Below are 17,234 nucleotides of genomic sequence, written 5' to 3'. Positions count from 1 at the left end.
TAGGAGAGTCTGATGAACAATTTTCTTTCAGGCACCTCCACTGAGCCTTGAAACCAAGTCATCCGGACTTAGCATCTTGCCACTGGCAGAGAGGGAGGAGTTGGCAAGAATTTTGCTCAGCTGTTCCCCCTGCCATCTTCCGGTGTCTTGGTAAGTGATGTTCTTGGTTGTGCAAGTGGACTAGGGGTCTTGGGGTCCCAGTTGTGTGTGCGTGGGTTGGTGGGGTAGAGGGAAGTTGGAAGGAGAGGGGTGTTAAAGGATAGCTATGTTTATTTGCTCACTTTCTGCAGCGTTTTGTCGCTAAGCAGCACCCCAGAGCCCGATGAGATTTCGGCTCAGTGCCTGGGGAGGGGGGGATGTGCTTGTGTTTTAGGCAATGCCATCGAGACTGTGGCTTCTGCCCAGATTGTCCCCTCCCTTGCAGCAGAAGCTGTTGAAAGTAGCCAGCAGCTCCCTGGGTGAATTAACCATTTGTGGGGTCAGCCAGTCTGGCTTGGAGGGTCTTCTCTGGGTGTCCTGACTTATTGGGAGAGCACCTTGGTCCTGGATGGCAGAGGGTCACCTGGGGCTGGAAGGTTAACCCTTGCCTGAGCACACTGGGCAAAGCTTGCCCAGGGCAGGGCTTAGATCGGACCGTCTTCCAGGGAGAGCTGAGTAATTTGATTGTGGTGGTTTTTGCAAACGGAACTGTTCTCGCGTTCCCGGGAGCCATGAAAGGGCCACAGTTTGCTTGGAATGAGTGGTCAACCAGGGCAGATGGGAGCCTCCATCTCCCACTGAGCAGGTGAGGTTCGATTTTACAGGTGGTGTAACCTGTAAGTGGTTGCAGGGAGGCAGGGGGGTGCGTCCTGGCACTAGCTCAGAGACTATCCTGGAGCCTCTCTCAGAGTCAAGAAGAAAGGGAAGAAGGGTTCCTGGCTCCTGAGAGGTATCCCAGGGTAGACTAGACCCCTCCCCTAGTTCCTCCATCTGAGATCCTGGAGGGGTAAGCCTTCACCAACCTGTTAGGGAGTGGGAAGTGGAGGTTCCTTGTAACTGAATCCAAAAGCTCACATTTAATTTTAAAACGCCTTTGCTGCTAATCTGTGCCCCATCAAAAGGGGATTTCTCTTTGCTTTCTGCTTTGATTACATCTACCTTCCGGGAAATGAATATCCTTATTTTTAGCATCATTGCTATTATCTCAGGGCCACTTCAGCTTTCCGAACCCCCAAGGATTTCCTCTTTAGGCTTTTGCTCTTGGAAGTGGGAGGAATAAAACATTAGCCCCGGAGACTGCTGAGCCTGAAAATAAGCAGGGCCCACTCAGTCATTCTCTCCAGCCCCAGAGCCAAGAGAAAGTGCTGAAATCTTGGGGCCTGCGCCTGCTCACGCAGGACAGATGAGGCAGAGTGGGAGGGTTGCTCAATGGTTAGTGCCAAAGACTCGCTCTTCAAAATCCCTGCATTTTCCCTCCAACCTCCTTATGAGTGACCTTGAGGAGGAAGTTGCTTTAGTTTCCTTCCTCAGAAGCTTTAAGTGTGAATGAGGAAAGTGAGGGAATTTGGTTCAAGTGCGGAGCCACAGATTTGGCCAAGGGTGACATTTCAAATATTGAACTTTGCCACTAACTAATGAAGATGGACCAGGCCCAGGGCCCCTGGAGTGGGGAAACTTAAGGTTCCTGTGCTGCACTGTTAACTCTTTAGTTGCTGGATTATGGGGAAGTTTTTTTTTGGGGGGGGAGGTTAATCAAGGGAGGCCCAGGGACCTCAGGGCAACGTCACCATCCATCCAGTACAGGAATATTTTCAGATTTTTGCCAATGGGCTCAGCCGTGCAGTGCACGCCAGCCCAGCAGAGGAAGCCAGGACTGGCTAATCCAGATGTGGATGCATCTCACCCTCTCTCTGCTGCCTTACTTCCTTAGGGGTGGCTGAGATCCAAGACGCTGCCCTCCCTCCTCCCTGTCACATTCGAAGTGGTGCATTGTGGTGCACCAGGGAGAGGGAAACAGAAGCTTCTGGAAAGAGCTTTGGGCTAGGATTAGGAGAACTGGGTTCCAGCTCTAGCTCGCTCTCCTCTTTCCATGCCTCAGTTTCTCCAGCTATTACAGGTGGTCTCAGTGGCCCCAGGCCCCCTCCAGTGCTGAGGTTCTGTAACTGTGTGACAGGAGAGAAAACATGTGTGTGTGTGCATGAGAGAGTGTGCATGCCCGCATTCCTAGGGCGGGCTAGCATGGCTTTGTCCTGTGGTTGGGGAGGCCTGTTGGGATGGGGACTTTGCTAGGGTGCTGGAATCCTGTGCTAGGCTGGGTTTATGGACTTAGATGCATAGACATCAGATTTCGCAGCACCTGAGGGCCCCGTAGAAACTTTGCTCAGGGGTGGAAAGAAGGACCCCGCTGAGAACCTCTGCTCTGGAGAGATGCATAAACACAAATGCACAGCTTCATGGGGTTCATGGACCCTCCCTAATTCACATCTGGACACTCCACATTCAGCGCCTCTGAACTAGTCTAACTCCCCTCCTGGGGACCCAGAACAGGAAAGCAACTTAGCCAAAACCACACAGTACACAGTACAGTCATACACAGCGTGACATCATAAAGAATGAGGCTTGGGCAGTCCCCATAGCCCCAGCCAACCTGGGTTCAGGGGGGGGGGCATCTAACAGCACCCCTCAGCTGGGCTGGTGATCAGGAAATTCGCCATGGAGACAAACGGGGACATCGCCTTTCTTGCTGACAAGAGGGAGGAAGGGGCCAGAGATTTTTGCAGTTCCAAAGGGCAAGTTGGGCAGTGGGTCCCGCCGGTTTACTCTGCTGTTTTTCTTGCTGCTCCGTACACAGATTGGACGCCTCGTGTGAGGATCTGTGTTCTGGTTGGGGTGGCTGCTCTGGGAGCTTGTTTGTGGGATGCAGTATTATTCTTGATTTAACCTTTTCCCTCCCTCTGTGTGGGCCAGCGAGTGTGTGACTTTCTAATAAAAACCACCGCGACATATGGACCTGTCTTCTGCTCTTCATCCCCTTCACGTGGGGAGCTGGGTGAATCCAGACAAGGCGGGAGTCAATGTGAAGGCGACGATGAGAAGAATACAGCGTGGTTTATTTCTGTTAATAGCTGTGGCTGTAACCTGGGATAAAAATAAATCTGGGACCCAGTGGTGGTGGGCTGGAGCCGATGAGTTGAAATTATTCAGCTGCCACCCAGGAAGGAGAGCCTTGGCATTCTGAGAGAGTGAAGGAGGCACTGCAGAAATAGCCCCTCCTTCCTGTTCCCCATTAGTGTTTGAGCCTCCAGGGGCTACAGTGGAACTCCAAGGCTCCCTTGCTGTGTGACTTCAGGCAAAACCCTTAACCTCTCTGAGCCTCGTTTTCTTCAGTCAGGTGTAGTAGGGTGGTACCATGCAGTGATTCAGATCGAGAGCTCTGGAAATAGATCCCTGGACTTAGACCCTGCTTTGAGCATTTCCTAATTGTGTGGACCTCAGTTTTCCCATCCGTAGAAAGGAGGCAGTGAAGAAGGTGGGAGAATGTGTGAGGAGTTAATGCTTGTGATGTGCTTGGCCCTGAGCCCACAAGGAGCGAGGTCCAGCGAATGTCAGCCACGGGGGTGGCGTTCATGGCGGGGACAGTGAGAGCACCCCTGGCATAAACAAGATTGGGGCAAGATAGAAGCGAGGTGAATCCTCTGAGCGAGTGGAGTGGAGGAAAGGGGCTGAGGCTTGGAGGAGAACTTTTGGTACCACTTAGTCCCTGCTGTGGTTCGTGAACAGTTGCCAGAGATCCCCGGACCTCACTTTCTGTGTCTGAGCAATGGGCACCATGAGCCCCTCCCCCTCAGGCTTGTGAGGCTCCAGCAAGTGGGAGGGCAGGCAGGAGTCTGGTGGGCAGGGCCCAGGGGAGGGCACGAGGGAGGAGGTGCCCCACTGACTGCTCAGTCTTTTGTTCCTGCAAATCCCTGGGAGTTTTTGCTGAATCATCCCAACCTAGGAGCTCTGAGCAGTGGATTTTCTCTAGGAAACCTGAGCTTTCCCTCCCTTCTCTGGGAAACGCTGCCTCCTCCTAGATGCTTCTCACAGGGGGGGCTGAGGGACTGCAAGGCAAGACCCTTACGACCCAAAGCTCCATTTTTGGAGTCAGGGTCAGGCATGGAGGGTGCTGAGCAATGACTGGCCGAATGAATGAATGAATGAAATCTCAGTTGGTTGCCTAGTCGATGGTCAGTGGGGGAGGAGCCTTTGGTCTGTGGTCCCTCAGGAGCCCGACAGGCAGTAGGCACTGGGTCAGCAATGACCTGCTGAATGAATGAGTGAATGAGTGAATGAATGAAATCTCAGTGAATCGACCAGTTGATGAGTCACTGGGGAGGTGCCTCTGGCCAGAGGCCTGCATGGAGTAGGTGCTCAGTGTTGTCGATTCTGATGAGTCATTGGGGAGGGGTTGAGCAGGACCTGGCCTTCACCTCAGATCTTCTGCAGGCCAAGGATGGGCTTCTCACTCCTGCCGGTGTTCATGGTCACTCATTCATGCCCTGCACATTTATTTAGTGCCTACGGTATGCCTCGTGTGGGTGTTGAGAATACAACAGTGACAATAGCACAATCCTCTTGGAAACTTAGATAATGTCAGCGAATCCCTGCTTATTGTGACTTGGGGGGGATGGGTACGAGAGGGCGAGGGCTTCCTTAGTCCCCCTTGCTGGACACTCAGTTCACTAATAGCCCCACTTCCCTCATGAAAGTTTTATTCTTTGCCTGAGGGCTCTGTTGGGTTAAAGGGCAGATGCGTTAGGGCTTGTTAATGCAGCCAGCCTTGTGCTTTAATGAGAAGGATTTGTAAGATCCTGTGCTAAAAGGGAGGCGGGTTTTGTTTCTGTGGAATGGAGAGTGATGCTATGACCCTGGGCTTGCCGGAAGAAGAGGGGGCAAAGGGCAGAGAAAGAGGTAACCTCGGCAGTTCTCATTCCCCTGGGCATAGGGTGCTCTGGGTTCTCAGGGACTCTGAGTGGCCTGGACCCATGCTTCACCTAACTCAGTGGTTCTCCGAACCCACCCCACAACATACCTGTGGGAACTTAGAAGGCCCAAGTCTTGGGTACTCCCTCACACTTGCTGCACCAGAAACTCTGAACCCAGGACCTGGGGCCGTGTGTTTTCAGAAGCCCTCACTGCACCAAGGAAAGGCTTTCTTTGGAAGTGCACAATGCTTTTGCGGGAGTGAACTGTAACAGTTCTAGGTGTGTGGTGAGCCTGGGACTTTAGCCAGGATCCCTCTGTGGTCCCCAAGGGGCTGAGCAGGGCGAGATCCAGGCTCACCTTCCTCCCCCATTGTCTTTCTGCTCCTGAGTCCCCCAGTACCCCCAGCTGGACCCAGCAGGTTGTCTACATCCCCAACCCTCAGAGACTCCAGGACTTAGGCCATCGGCCAGCCCATGGGTAAGGCAGCGATGATCAGCCCTCTAGCCTGGCGGTCCTCCTAAGGTCAACTCTCCTCCCTACTCGGGCCAGGGAAGTGGGGACGCGGTAGAGCCAAGGCCACAGGCCACTCTACGATAAGTCACCGTGGTTTCCTCGAAATAACTATCTTCCCGTCATTCGGTTTGACGATACATTGCACACTTGAAGCGCATTGAACAGTATCTTCCAGCCTCTTCTTCAGTCCAGCTCACAAGCCAGATGCCATGCCTTAGGAAGCTGGGGTTTGCCCACCCCCCCCTCCATCCACGCTGGAAACACGTCTGACAGCACCGTGATGATGCTGGGTTGGGGGAGGTGGAGGGGATCTCTCCTCGTCCCTCAGCGTAATCTGAGTAGGTTCATTCAGCCGCCTTTTCTTCCACTCCTTTTCCTCGCGTTCTTTCCTTTCCTTCCTCTTTAATGCACCTACACAATGACAAATGTTATGTAAGCAGGTCTGTGCCAGCCACTGATGGCGGGGTGGCATTCTGGGCTGCTGAGAGACGATTTCTCGAAGTTTATCCGGAGGCCCTCCCTGCAGATCAGACACTGCCAGAAGTAGACGCATGGTCCAGCCTGTTCCGATCCGTCCTCCCTGACCCCCACCTGTCTGTTTTTCCCTCTGTCACCGTGGTGCTGTGTTTTGGAGTCTTTCTCTGTCCTTGCCGCTGTCCCTGTCCCTTTTCCCATTTTCCCTACTTTCTAAACAGTTCTCTTCTTTTTCCTTCTCCCCTCTTTTCCTCTCTCCTCTGCGCTGGCTTCCCCCCATTTCCTTTTCTCCCGCTCTCTGTCCCCCTCCTCTGCTCACCCCGTCCCAGCTTAGCTTCATCCAGGACAGACACAGAGAGGACTGGTGGAGGGATGTGTGTCTGAGTCCCCTGGAGCCTGTGTGGTGAGGCCTCCAGGTAGGGCGACAACCATTCTGGTGTGCCTGGGACCAGAGTGATCCCTGGGATGCAGGACTTGTGTGTTAAAACTGGGAATGGCTTGGGCACACGGGGACGAGTTGGCCACCTTACCTCTAAGCCAAAGGGATGGAACTTTGTAGCTTTCAGAAGGCCAAAGACAGCTTCTGGGGGAGCGGCCTGTCTCCTGCTCAGGGAAGGCACACATGGTCTCCAAGCCCTCCCCAGCCCTGGCATCCTCTGTGCGAACTACTGGGGCACCCACAGCCTGTCTGTCAGAGCCTCGGGGCCAGCCAGGGCAGGGTGCTGACTCCCTCCACCTTACCCAAACCCCATCCCTACAAGACTGACCTCCCAGCTAGTTAGTTGTGCACTTGTCACCAGGGGGGTCTGGGAGAGATCACAGCAGGATCTATGCAAAGGTTCCCCTGGGATCCACTGCTGGACTGGCCCGAACACAGAGCTTCCATTTCTGTGTGGCAGGATAGAGTCCAGAGTCTGTGATTCTGAGGCTGCTGGTCTGGGGACCACACTCTGAGAACCACTGCTCTTTGCAAACTCTGTCCCCCTCTTCTCCCTTCCCTCCCAAATATGTATTGTATGCTGTCGGTGCTGGATGCTAGTGGGCACTGGAGACTCTGCACAGTGAGACAGGGCCCCTGCCCTCTGTGACCCGGGTCCAGTGTGTGGCAAAGACAGTGATCAGGCAAACACATAAACAAGGGCATCTCGGACTGTGTTAAGTGTCAGGACGGAGGTAGAGGGGACGAAGTGTCAGAGAGTGACAAGTGGCAGGCAGGGAAGCTAAGTTGGTTATAGAGCAGCCAGCAGAGCTTCAGAGATGGCAATGTCTGGGTTGAGGGCTGAGTTTCTAGAAGGAGCCGGCCACACACAGACCTCTGGGAAGATAATCCAGACTTGGGAGGGGGAGGGCCATGAGTGCAAAAGCGAAGGCAGCTCTGGGCTCTGCAGGGAACTGCAAGAAGGCTGGTGTGAAGCTGTGGGGGCAAAGGGAGAAGGTGAAGGGGGAGAGGGGCTGTGCCACGCGGGCCTTCCTAAGTGGCCGGGAGCCTGGGCTTTACCTTGTTTGGGGGAGAAGGGTTTAAGTGGGAGAGTGGCATGAGCCCATTTACAAAGCTGGCAATGGTAGCCTTGGTCTCTGGGTGCAGAATGGACTGTAAGAGGTGAGGCAGACACTGGGGGACCAGAGTGGCGCCCACAATGGGGTAGGGCTAGGCCGTGGGAGGCGGCAGATGTGGGTGTTTGGCAGTAGTGTGGATAACGTGGCTAGTTCTTACTGATGGGTGGGGGAGGCAGGAGTCCGAGCCCACTCCTGTTCTTGGCAGTGGCTCAGCGCTTGTGATCCTGGGGACGGGAGAAGGGCCTGGACTCTCTCTGGGGCCAATGGGGTTATGAGGCGAGACCCACCGTGTGTGCTGACCTAAGGACCCTTCTGGGAGCTCCGTTACTGCGCATTCATTTGGTGCGGGCTAAAAGCAAGGTCTACCCCCCCAGGAGACAAGGAGGCAGCCTGAGGTTTTCAGCCCCGTAAGTAGCGGCTGGGTTCATCCATCAGTGTGAAGCAAGATGCCTCCGCTTGGGGAAGGGAGCGTCTGGAAGTGGCCGCTGCAGCGGTGTCCAGCTGGGGTGTCTGGCCAAGTCTTTGTCCCAAAGGGGGCTTGTGGGAAAGGCTGCTGGACGTGATGGAAGACCATATCGCCTGGCGTCTGCAGCTTCCCCTCTGCGGTTCCGGAGCTGGCTAGACCAGCCCCAGGGGAATCAATCCACCGCACTGGACATGACCCAAGGACAAAGGCAGGATGCGACACCGTTCAGGGCAGGGTTCAGGCCCCTCGAGTGGAACAGGATGCTGCGATGTGCATGTGACTGTACCAAACTTGCCTTCTAGGCAAGCCCCACTGCCGTCTCTTTAGATTCGAGTTGCTCTTTTTTTTCTGTTGGAAAGGTTTTCTGGCTGGGGCAGGCCTCTGTAGGCAGGCTTAGCTGTTACCTGCAGAGGGGCCTGGGCCCGGGTCTTGAACACCAGATAAGGGCTTTGAGGAAAATTCCAGAGGGAAAAATAAACGGTGCACAAATGTCTCTGAGCAGGAGTGGGATTTTGCGTATGGCCATAACGCGAGGGACCTGGCCCCACTTGTCGCCCCTCCGTTACCCACGGAGGACTCTCGCACTTCAGAGACGAGCAGGATTTCTGTTCTGCTGCGAGGCGCCTAACAGCTGAGTCCCTCCCTCTCATTTCCTGTGCGCGACCTCCCTGATCCTGGCAGGGCTCTCTCCGATTTTCCTTCTCTGTTCTCTTTTATCCCCATTCTCTGCTCCACCTCCTACCCCGCTAACGGGCAGCTCTCTTATTTAGAGGTGGTCTGACACGTCTCTCAGGGCGTGCAAGTGTCCTCGTGTGGTGCGTCTCACAGTTCCTCGCTCTTTGCACTCACACTGCTTTAAAGAGCTATCTACCTCGCAAGACGTGCAGCTAGCCTTTTGCTTCTGATTGGTTACATTCTGTTTTATACCCCTTTGCTTAAACCATTTCAGTTTTTTCTCGGCAACACAGAGTATTTCTGAGATTTTCCCCTGCGCTGGCTGTCTGGGGTCCAGGATGTGGAGACCCATTTGAACAGAGACGTGGTGGCTGTTCCAGAGGCGCAGACAGACGCTCACTGTCTCTCCTTTATGTCCTTGCTCCACCAACACGAGTGCCAGCTCATGATGTCAGACCCCGTGGTACGTGGAGGGAGGAGGCGATGTGATGGCCAAGTCAGTGGGGTCTGGTCCAGGTCTCTCTGGGTTTGAATCCCGACTCTACTACCCACTGGGTGTGTCACCTTTGGCACTCGGGGGGCCAGCAGGTGGCATGAAGGTTAAGGTGGCTGGATGCTACATGGCTGGCTTTCTAGTTCAAGTTGCATGCCCAGCATGTGTACATGCGTGCCCCAAATCCCGAGAAATGAATGGAGGAGAAGAGGTTGCAGTATAGCCATCCCCCCTGGGGAGGGAGGCACTTTCTTTCCTCTTCTCTGCCTCTCTCTGGTGAGCACATGAACATTGTAGCAAACTAAAATAAATAATAAATAAAATTTAGCAAACTAAATTTTCCTAGAAGGAATTTTCCTCCAGCCTGACATTTCTGTTCACCTTATTTAAAATTGCACCACCCTCCCTAGAGCTCCGCCTCCTCCTCTCTCTTTTCCTCCCCAGCGCTTGGCACTGTGTACATAATCTGTGGCACTGTGTGCATAATCTGTGGCACTGTGTACATAATCTGTGTATATAAATGAGATAAAGCACTCAGAACAATGCCTGGTATGTGGTAAACAAGAAAGTGTTAGCTGTTTATTTTTGTATAGGACTTAAATGGATTTTTAAAAGTTACTTCTAGAGTCGATGTTATTTCACAACCATTGGGAGGGGAGGGTTGGAATTACGACCTCCACTGTCAGGTGAAGGAATTAAGCCTCATAAAGGTGAACCAATGTCCTCAGACCACAGGTGAGGTAGGGCTAGCATCAGACTCAGTCTCAAGGGTGACAATGGCCAAGCCATGAAGCCCTAAGGCATGGCAGGTCCGGCAGCCTAACAGCAGTCCCAGACGGCTGGGGTAAAGCTGTGGAATGAGGCTGCTGTTAGTCATAGCAGATACCTGGGACCAGCAGTTAGCGTAATGGCTATGTCGCTGGACTCCCACATAGTCGACTGCGGTTCGCGTCCCGGACCTGGTGGCTTAAAACTCACGCCAGGCACGTGTGTGTGTGTGCCCAAGATCCTGAGAGGAGAATGGAGGAGAAGGGATTGTGGCGTGGCAATCCCCCCGAGGGGGTGATTTCTCTCTTTCTGTCTCTATGTCTCTCTCTGTCTGTCTGGCAAGCGCACGTGCCTCATAGCAAAAACCTCTCCAAAATAATAATAATAATAATAATAATAGCAGATATCTCAGAGGGTTCTTGAAACTCTGGCAGAGTCTCAGGACACTGTCACCCTCGTTTATTGTTTCCAAGCCACTGATATAACCTCCTTCTCAGATCTTCAGCCCTTCGTAACTCGGAGAGCCTCTTGAAGGTCGTGCACTTAGGCTAGTGGTTTCCAAACTCAAATCTGACCTGCACGAAGGTTTCCACTGGGCCTCATGGAAGGAGAAAAATTAGGCATGCGTGGATGGGTAAAACGTTGCCAACTAAATTTTCCTAGAAGGAATTTTCCTCCAGCCTGACATTTCTGTTCACCTTATTTAAAATTGCACCACCTTCCCTAGAGCTCCGCCTCCTCCTCTCTCTTTTCCTCCCCAGCACTTGGCACTGTATACATAATCTGTGGCACTGTGTGCATAATCCGTGGCACTGTGTGCATAATCTGTGGCACTGTGTACATAATCTGTTGTAGTTCTTTATTTCATGCAGCATCTGTGCCCCCTCCCCAGTGCAATGTCAGCCCCATCAGCACAGGCATTTTTGACTGTTTTTTATTATTGTTACTCTGTCCCCAATGCTCGGTATTCCACAGCACATGTCTTGCAGTCAGTGCCCAATACATACTTTCTGGATAAATGAACACCAACAGTGTCCTTCTCATGCTCCTTTTTTTCTTGCAGGAAACCCTATCCCCCTCCCCTCCAGGCTACTCTAACTAACCTGGCGACAGTTAAACAGTGACAGTCGCCAAGAAAAAAAATCCTTAAACCTTGAAAGGGGAGGGGAGAGCGAGAAGAAAGCGTGGAGACACCAGGGGTTTGGGTGATAGGGAGGAATGCGAAGGTCTTTTATCAAACCAGCTCTGCTACCTGATCTTTTTAACCTGATTAATCACATTAAGCCTTTGTCAATATCAACATTACCTCACCGGGGCCGCTGGCAGCTGGTGGAACAGCAGAGTTGTTCAATATTTAAGGAGCCCTGCATTGCAGGCTGGCGTTGGGGCCGCTAGAGGAAGAACCCTGCAAGTACTCAGGGACCATCTCGTAAATGGTGGATTATTTTTAAAAGGAGAGGAAAAACCAAAAGCCCCAAGCCTCCCTCTGACTTTCCCTGTTTTCTGGGAGATGTTGAAGAGCACATCCCAAAATTATTAGCTCTGATTCAGGACAAGACAGGACTGTGGTAGGAGACGGGAGGAAACTGGGCTAAGACTTCTGGTCTTCTGGGCTCTTTTTTCTTTTTTATGGTTTTTGTCAAAGGGCACATGTGCTCACGGGAGCATGACAGTGAGAGGGAAAGTAAGAAATCAGTCCCTGGGGTGGGCGGCCATGCCACAATTCCTTCATCTCCATTCTCCTCCGGGGTTTTTAGACACACATGTACATGTGCCTGGAATGACCTTCAATCAATCCACCAGGTCCAGGACTCAAACCATGATCAGCCATGTGGGAGTCCAGTACCTTAACCACCACGCCACTTGCTGGGCCTCCCTGGTTCCATTTTCCAGCATTGCCTAAAACAGTGGTTCTCAGAATGTGATCTAATATCACCTGGAACTTTTTTGAAATGCAAACCCTCAGGCTCTGTCTCGGACCTCCTCACTGGATACTCAGAGAGCTGGGAAGTGGGCAGGACGCTGACCTGGGCTCTGAGGAGTCCTCCAGGTGGTTCTGGTGCAGGTTCGGGTTTGAGGCTGGTGGAAAGAAAGGCGCTGTCTGGGGTACCTGCCGGCCCTAACCACGCAGCATAGTTGCCTGCGGAACTTTGTACCAATGCGGAGACTCACCCAGTTTCTCTGTTTTTCTGGGTGAGGTCCTGGTCCTGACTTTTTCTAACTGCCTCTTCCAGGATCGGGCCAGGATGTACCCCTCTGTTCATCACCGGCGTGAGTTTTGTGAGCTGTCTTACCTCACGGGTCCTCAGTTTCAGTATCTGTAAAGTGGAGCCTACCCTTCCCTCTTCCGTGACTTGCCAAGAGAGTCTAAAGCTTAAGCAGATGCTATTGTGGAACCCTGTGGGGGTCAGAGTTCTGTGCCAGCGCAGGGAGGAATGAGGGTTTCCTAGGCTGTCTGTGCAGGGTCAGTGACTTGGGGGGGCATCTGAGCGTCCTCTGCCCCTCCTCTTACCCTCATTCCTACCCTTCACACCACACCTCCTGCTGGTTCCCATTCCATTATATATCCTAAGAGCTTAGTTTTCTTTAGAGAGATTTTTGCTATAGGGCACATGCACTTGCCGGAGAGACAGAAAGCAAGAAGTCACCCACGAGGGGAACGGCATGCCACAATCCCTTCTCCTGCATTCTCCTTTCGGGATTTTGAGCATGCAAGCGAATGCACCCGGTGTGAGTTTTAAGCCACCAGGTCCAGGACTTGAACCACGGTCGACCATGTGGGAGTCCAGCAACGTAACCAATATGCCATCTGCTGGTCCCAAGAGCTTGGTTTTCTATTGAAAGTTTCTATGGCCTAGGTCCCTCACTGAGCAAGAGCTAAGTGAGAAGTAAAGGGGATTTATCAGGGACATTTCTGTTTTCTTTCGTAATTTTCACAGTGCAGCGTTGGCCAAGCACAATAAGACTCCAAACCCAGGAATAACCCTGCAAAGCCTCAACTCTTCTATTAGAGAGAAACAGTCTTCAAGTTTTCCTTTCATTCCTCACTCCAAGAATGAGCTGGAGGGAGACAGTGGTGCAGTGGTCAAATGTGATGCTCTGCAAGGCCACCGCATATGGGAAGGTTCCCAGTTCAAGTCCAGAGACTTCCCACGTGTGCCTGTAAACCAGGGCTTCTGAGGCTAGGTCATAGCATGAGGCTCTGTCGGTGTGCTTCGCTCTCTTTCACTCTCCATAAATCAACTATTTTAAAAAATAAAGAGCTAGAGGGGCTAGCAGGGGGCATGGTGGCTAAAGCTCTCACATGGCTGACCATAGTTCAAGTCCTAGACCTGGCAGCATGCTTTCTCACTTTCTCTCTCTCTGTTGACCACAATTCTGTGCTCACTGGTGAGCGCATTTGCCCTACAGCAAAATTTAGAAATAATAATAATAAATAAAAATTAAATAATTCTTTTTCTGAGAGAGAGAGATTTTTGCTATAGTGTGTATGTGCTTGCTGGAGAGACAGAGACAGAGAGATGGAAAGGGGGAAATCTCCCCCCAGTGGGGATGGCCATGCTGCAATCCCTTCTCCTCCATTCTCCTCTCAGGATTTTGGGCACACATGCACATGTGCCCGGCTGAGTTTTAAGCCACCATTCCGGTACTGGACTCGTGGCCGACTACATAGGAGTCCAGTGATGTAACCATTAGGCCATCTGCTGGTCCCAATAAATAATTCTTAAAAAAATAATTTTTTAAAAAAGAGCTAGAAATCAGGACTGAAAATACTCAATCCTCACTCATCCCCAGCTTTGAAAGATGGGAAGCTTCCTACACCCTCACGTGAACCCCCCTTCACTGACATAGCTTATTGTAGCAAACTGAGCTGGCAGCCTGGCTTGGGATGTGTCCGTGACAGCTACGCCCAGCTCACTCTCCGCTGGCTGCAAACCTTTCACTTCTGCGTATGCTCCATGGATGCGAGAGAGTGAGCATACACTTATAAATCCATTTGCTGCCCTGGCTTGTTATCTGATCAGACTCCAGAACTGCTGTGTGCCAGATGATTCCTGTAAGGGCTCTGTCCCTGGTGAAGCCCCAGGGCAGTATGTTTACTCTTGGCAGCCTCTCTTCTTCCGCTCTGCCTCATCCTGCTCCCCAAAAGATGGTAGTGGAGAATGGGGGAGAAATGTGCCTTCGGTTTCTTGTGGGAGAAATTGGCTCAGGGGAAAAAAAAAAATCCCTAAGGACAGTGTGTGGTATGTCCCTGGCACTATTCCTCCCAAGTTGCCTCTTGATATCAATTATCTCATTACCTGCTCCTCACCTCTATCACACCCTGAAAGATAAAATACTGTGAGAAACAGATCAAGCTACTGAGCATCTACTCTACTTAGTATTCCTCATTGGAAGGGGAGACGTGAAAGATAGGAATGCTTCCTGATCGTTCTAGCACTTTACACATCCAGTTATAGATGAGACTTCAAAAACACGGTGAAGAAGTGGAATTAAAGTGTGAGTGTATTTCGACGCCTCCCCCAAATGAAAACTAGGCATATCTTTTTCATAATATTCATTGTCTATGAACTTTTGAAGGCTCCTCCTATTGCATATTAGATATCATGTAAACAATACATTGTTTTATATTATATATAATGATACGTTATTTTGTGTATAATGCATGTCTATATATGTACATTTGTGTGTATACATGTATAAAAACATCCATATAAATCACATATCAAGAGAGAATCAAGGGACCATCAGGTGGCATAGTGGTTAAGGTGCTGGACTCCCACGTGGTTGACCACAGTTCAAGTTCCAGACCCAGTGGCTTGAAATTCACACCAGGTATGTGTGCATGCATGCCCAATATCTCAAGAGAAGAATGAAGGAGAAAGGATTGCAGTGTGGACATCCCTCCTGGGGAATGATTTCTCGCTTCCTGTCTCTCTGTCTCTCCGGAAAGTGCACGTGCCCTATAGCAAAAATCTCTTAAAAAAAAAAAAAAGAGAGAGAATCGATCTCATTACTCATGGTAATTATGTTCTTCACAGCTGCTGCAAACACAGAATTAGTGCATACCGAATCGTTGTCCCGCAGGGAAATATAGGCTTAGGTTCCTGCAAGCCTCTGGTCCTAACATCTTCATCCATGGATCAACACCTACCCGTGTTTGATGTGTGTTCCTGTTTAATGACACCTGGCTGATTGATTAACACCAGACTCATGGGCAATTGCATAGCTCACACCTCCATGAAGCTGTCCAACACTGCTTTCTCTGTAAGGCAGACCACAATCGTCCGACTCTTACGAGTGCTAGTTAGCAGTTCAGTACTTGGGGAGCTGTTTTTATACTGCAAAACCTCCAACAAAATGGGAAAAGTGTGGCACTGAATGGACCTCAAACGGGATGTCTAGGGTGAGGGGAAATGAGAAAGCAGAACACGTATGTCGGGCACCCGGATGTTTTGGCTGCTCGGTGTATGTCTGTGAATGCGTGTGGAAGTTCCGCAAGCATTGACTACGAGGTGACCAACGAATTTCAGTGAGGAGGCAAATTCACAAAGATGAGATCCACAAGGAACATTGGCTGTGTGCATGTGTGTGTGTGTGTGTGTGCATGCACACATGTGTATATCTGCACCGGTCAGATCTACACAAGTGTGAACCTAACTCACGCTAAGGCATGGCTAGATCCAGAGGCTTAATGTAGCATTAAGAAGAGGTCCCTGGGTTAGTCCGCGGCCTGATGGTTGTGTGAGCAGATCCCACATGGCTGACCTTGTTGTTCGAGTTCTGGACCTGGTGGTGGCTTGAGAAACATGCTGGGTGTGTGTGTGTGTGTCTGCCCCAAATCCTGAGGGGAGGGAGGAGAAGGGATTATGGCACAACCACACCCCATGGGGGGAGTGCCTTCCCACTATGTCTCTCTTTCTGGCAAGTGCACATGGCCTCTGTTAAGTTAAAATAATAATAATAATAAAAGTGGTTCTCACCATCTCTTAGTCCTGCTTCCCTTGGCTTGGCCCCACTTTCAAGCAGATGTGCTCCTTCAGGTAACATCCCACCAACTCCTAGCTTTATCTTCAGTCCAGTTAAGAGAGAGAGAGAACAAACGTTCCTTCTATAATTTAAAACAAAACAAAATAAAACAAACAAACAAAAAAACAGTCCTGGAATGGAATCTAATTGGCTTGGGTTGGGGGCACTTATCTAACTCATGATCGACGACATGTAGCCAGAAGAGGGGACTATGCTGACTGACCAGCCCAGGGCCACGTGATCACCCCAGAGCTGGGAGTTGAGACCAGCCCCATGAGAACACTTTGGGCTGGGACTAGGTGAGGAGGGCTCCCTAAAAGAAAACGGGGGTCCTGGTGCCAGGAGAAGGAAGCAGATGGTACTTTCTGTCTTCTGGAAGATGAAGTCTGTGAACTGTGGGAGGCTAAACCTCGAGGTTCTAAATTCCAAGTTCATTAAAAAGTCAGAGAAGAGGGGCCAGCAGGTGGTTAAAGCACAGGACTCCCATGTGGTCAACTGCAGTTCCCGTCCAGGACCAAGCAACTTGAAACTCACGCCAGATGCCTGTTCGCGAATGCCCAAATCCCAAGAGAATGGAGAAGAAGGGACTGTGGCGTGGCTATCTCCCTTGGGGGGAGGCGATTTCTTGTTTTCTCTCTCTCTGTTTGGTGAGTGTACCACCTTATAGCAAAAATCTCTCTTTAAAAGTAAATAAATAAGTCAGGGGAGAGCGCTCAGCAGGTAGAGTGGTGGTTAAAGCAGTGGATTTCCACACGGCTGACCACAGTTAGAGTCCTAGATGTGGTGGCTTGAAAGTCACACCAGGAGCATTGGGTGCCCAAAATCCTAAGAGGAGAACGGAGGAGAATCCACAGTGGCCATTGACATCCCCTCAGAGGGCAATATCTCACTTTCTTTCTCTCTGTCTCTCTCTCTGGCAAGTATATGGACCCTCTGGCAAAAATCTAAAAAAAAAAAATAATAAAAAGAGAGAGCAGAAAGGGCTCATGGGAGCCCCCCACTCCTGCCTGGCAGGGGAGAGGAAGCGCAGTGCCCCCACTGGGAGGGGGCTGCAGAAGGGACTGTAGAAGGGGCCTCCTGACCTAAGCTGTAACCACAGGTGAGGGAAGCAGCCAGCCAAGCCATGGTGACACTGAGGAGGGGGACCCCAACCTCCCTCCCGTCCCTCTGTCCAGTGCCCCGGGTTCTCTCCACTGGCTAAATCCAGAGGCAGGGGAGCAGCCAAGGTGAACCCACGTGAGTCAGCCTTCTGGGGGGAGAACAGGAGGGTGGGGGCAGAGCCAACACAGAAGGCGAGCAGAGGCGGGGCACCCC

The 17,234-nt window shown here is 51.4% G+C and overlaps 1 protein-coding gene and 1 long non-coding RNA gene across 4 annotated transcripts in view; one reads left to right on the top strand and one right to left on the bottom strand.

Moving 5' to 3' along the window:
* Nucleotides 1-17,234, top strand: part of RPH3A (rabphilin 3A) — a 94,197-nt gene that overhangs the window by 1,195 nt on the left and 75,768 nt on the right. For all 3 annotated transcript variants that reach the window (XM_006147966.3, XM_006147967.2, XM_027771634.1), the window contains exon 2: nucleotides 32-150. The gene's annotated coding sequence lies outside the window, so the exon portion shown is untranslated. The remainder of the gene's footprint in view (nucleotides 1-31; nucleotides 151-17,234) is intronic.
* On the bottom strand, nucleotides 5,616-6,795 carry LOC102483341 (uncharacterized). The gene is made up of 3 exons (XR_334496.1): nucleotides 6,699-6,795; nucleotides 6,462-6,534; nucleotides 5,616-5,868 (listed from the first exon to the last, which is right to left on the bottom strand). It is a non-coding gene; the product is annotated as an uncharacterized LOC102483341 (long non-coding RNA).

This window comes from Tupaia chinensis, unplaced genomic scaffold (genome assembly GCF_000334495.1).
Source record: "Tupaia chinensis unplaced genomic scaffold, TupChi_1.0 Scaffold000226_1, whole genome shotgun sequence".
Classification (NCBI taxonomy): Eukaryota; Metazoa; Chordata; class Mammalia; order Scandentia; family Tupaiidae; genus Tupaia; species Tupaia belangeri.
This window is presented reverse-complemented; position numbering and strand designations above follow the sequence as displayed.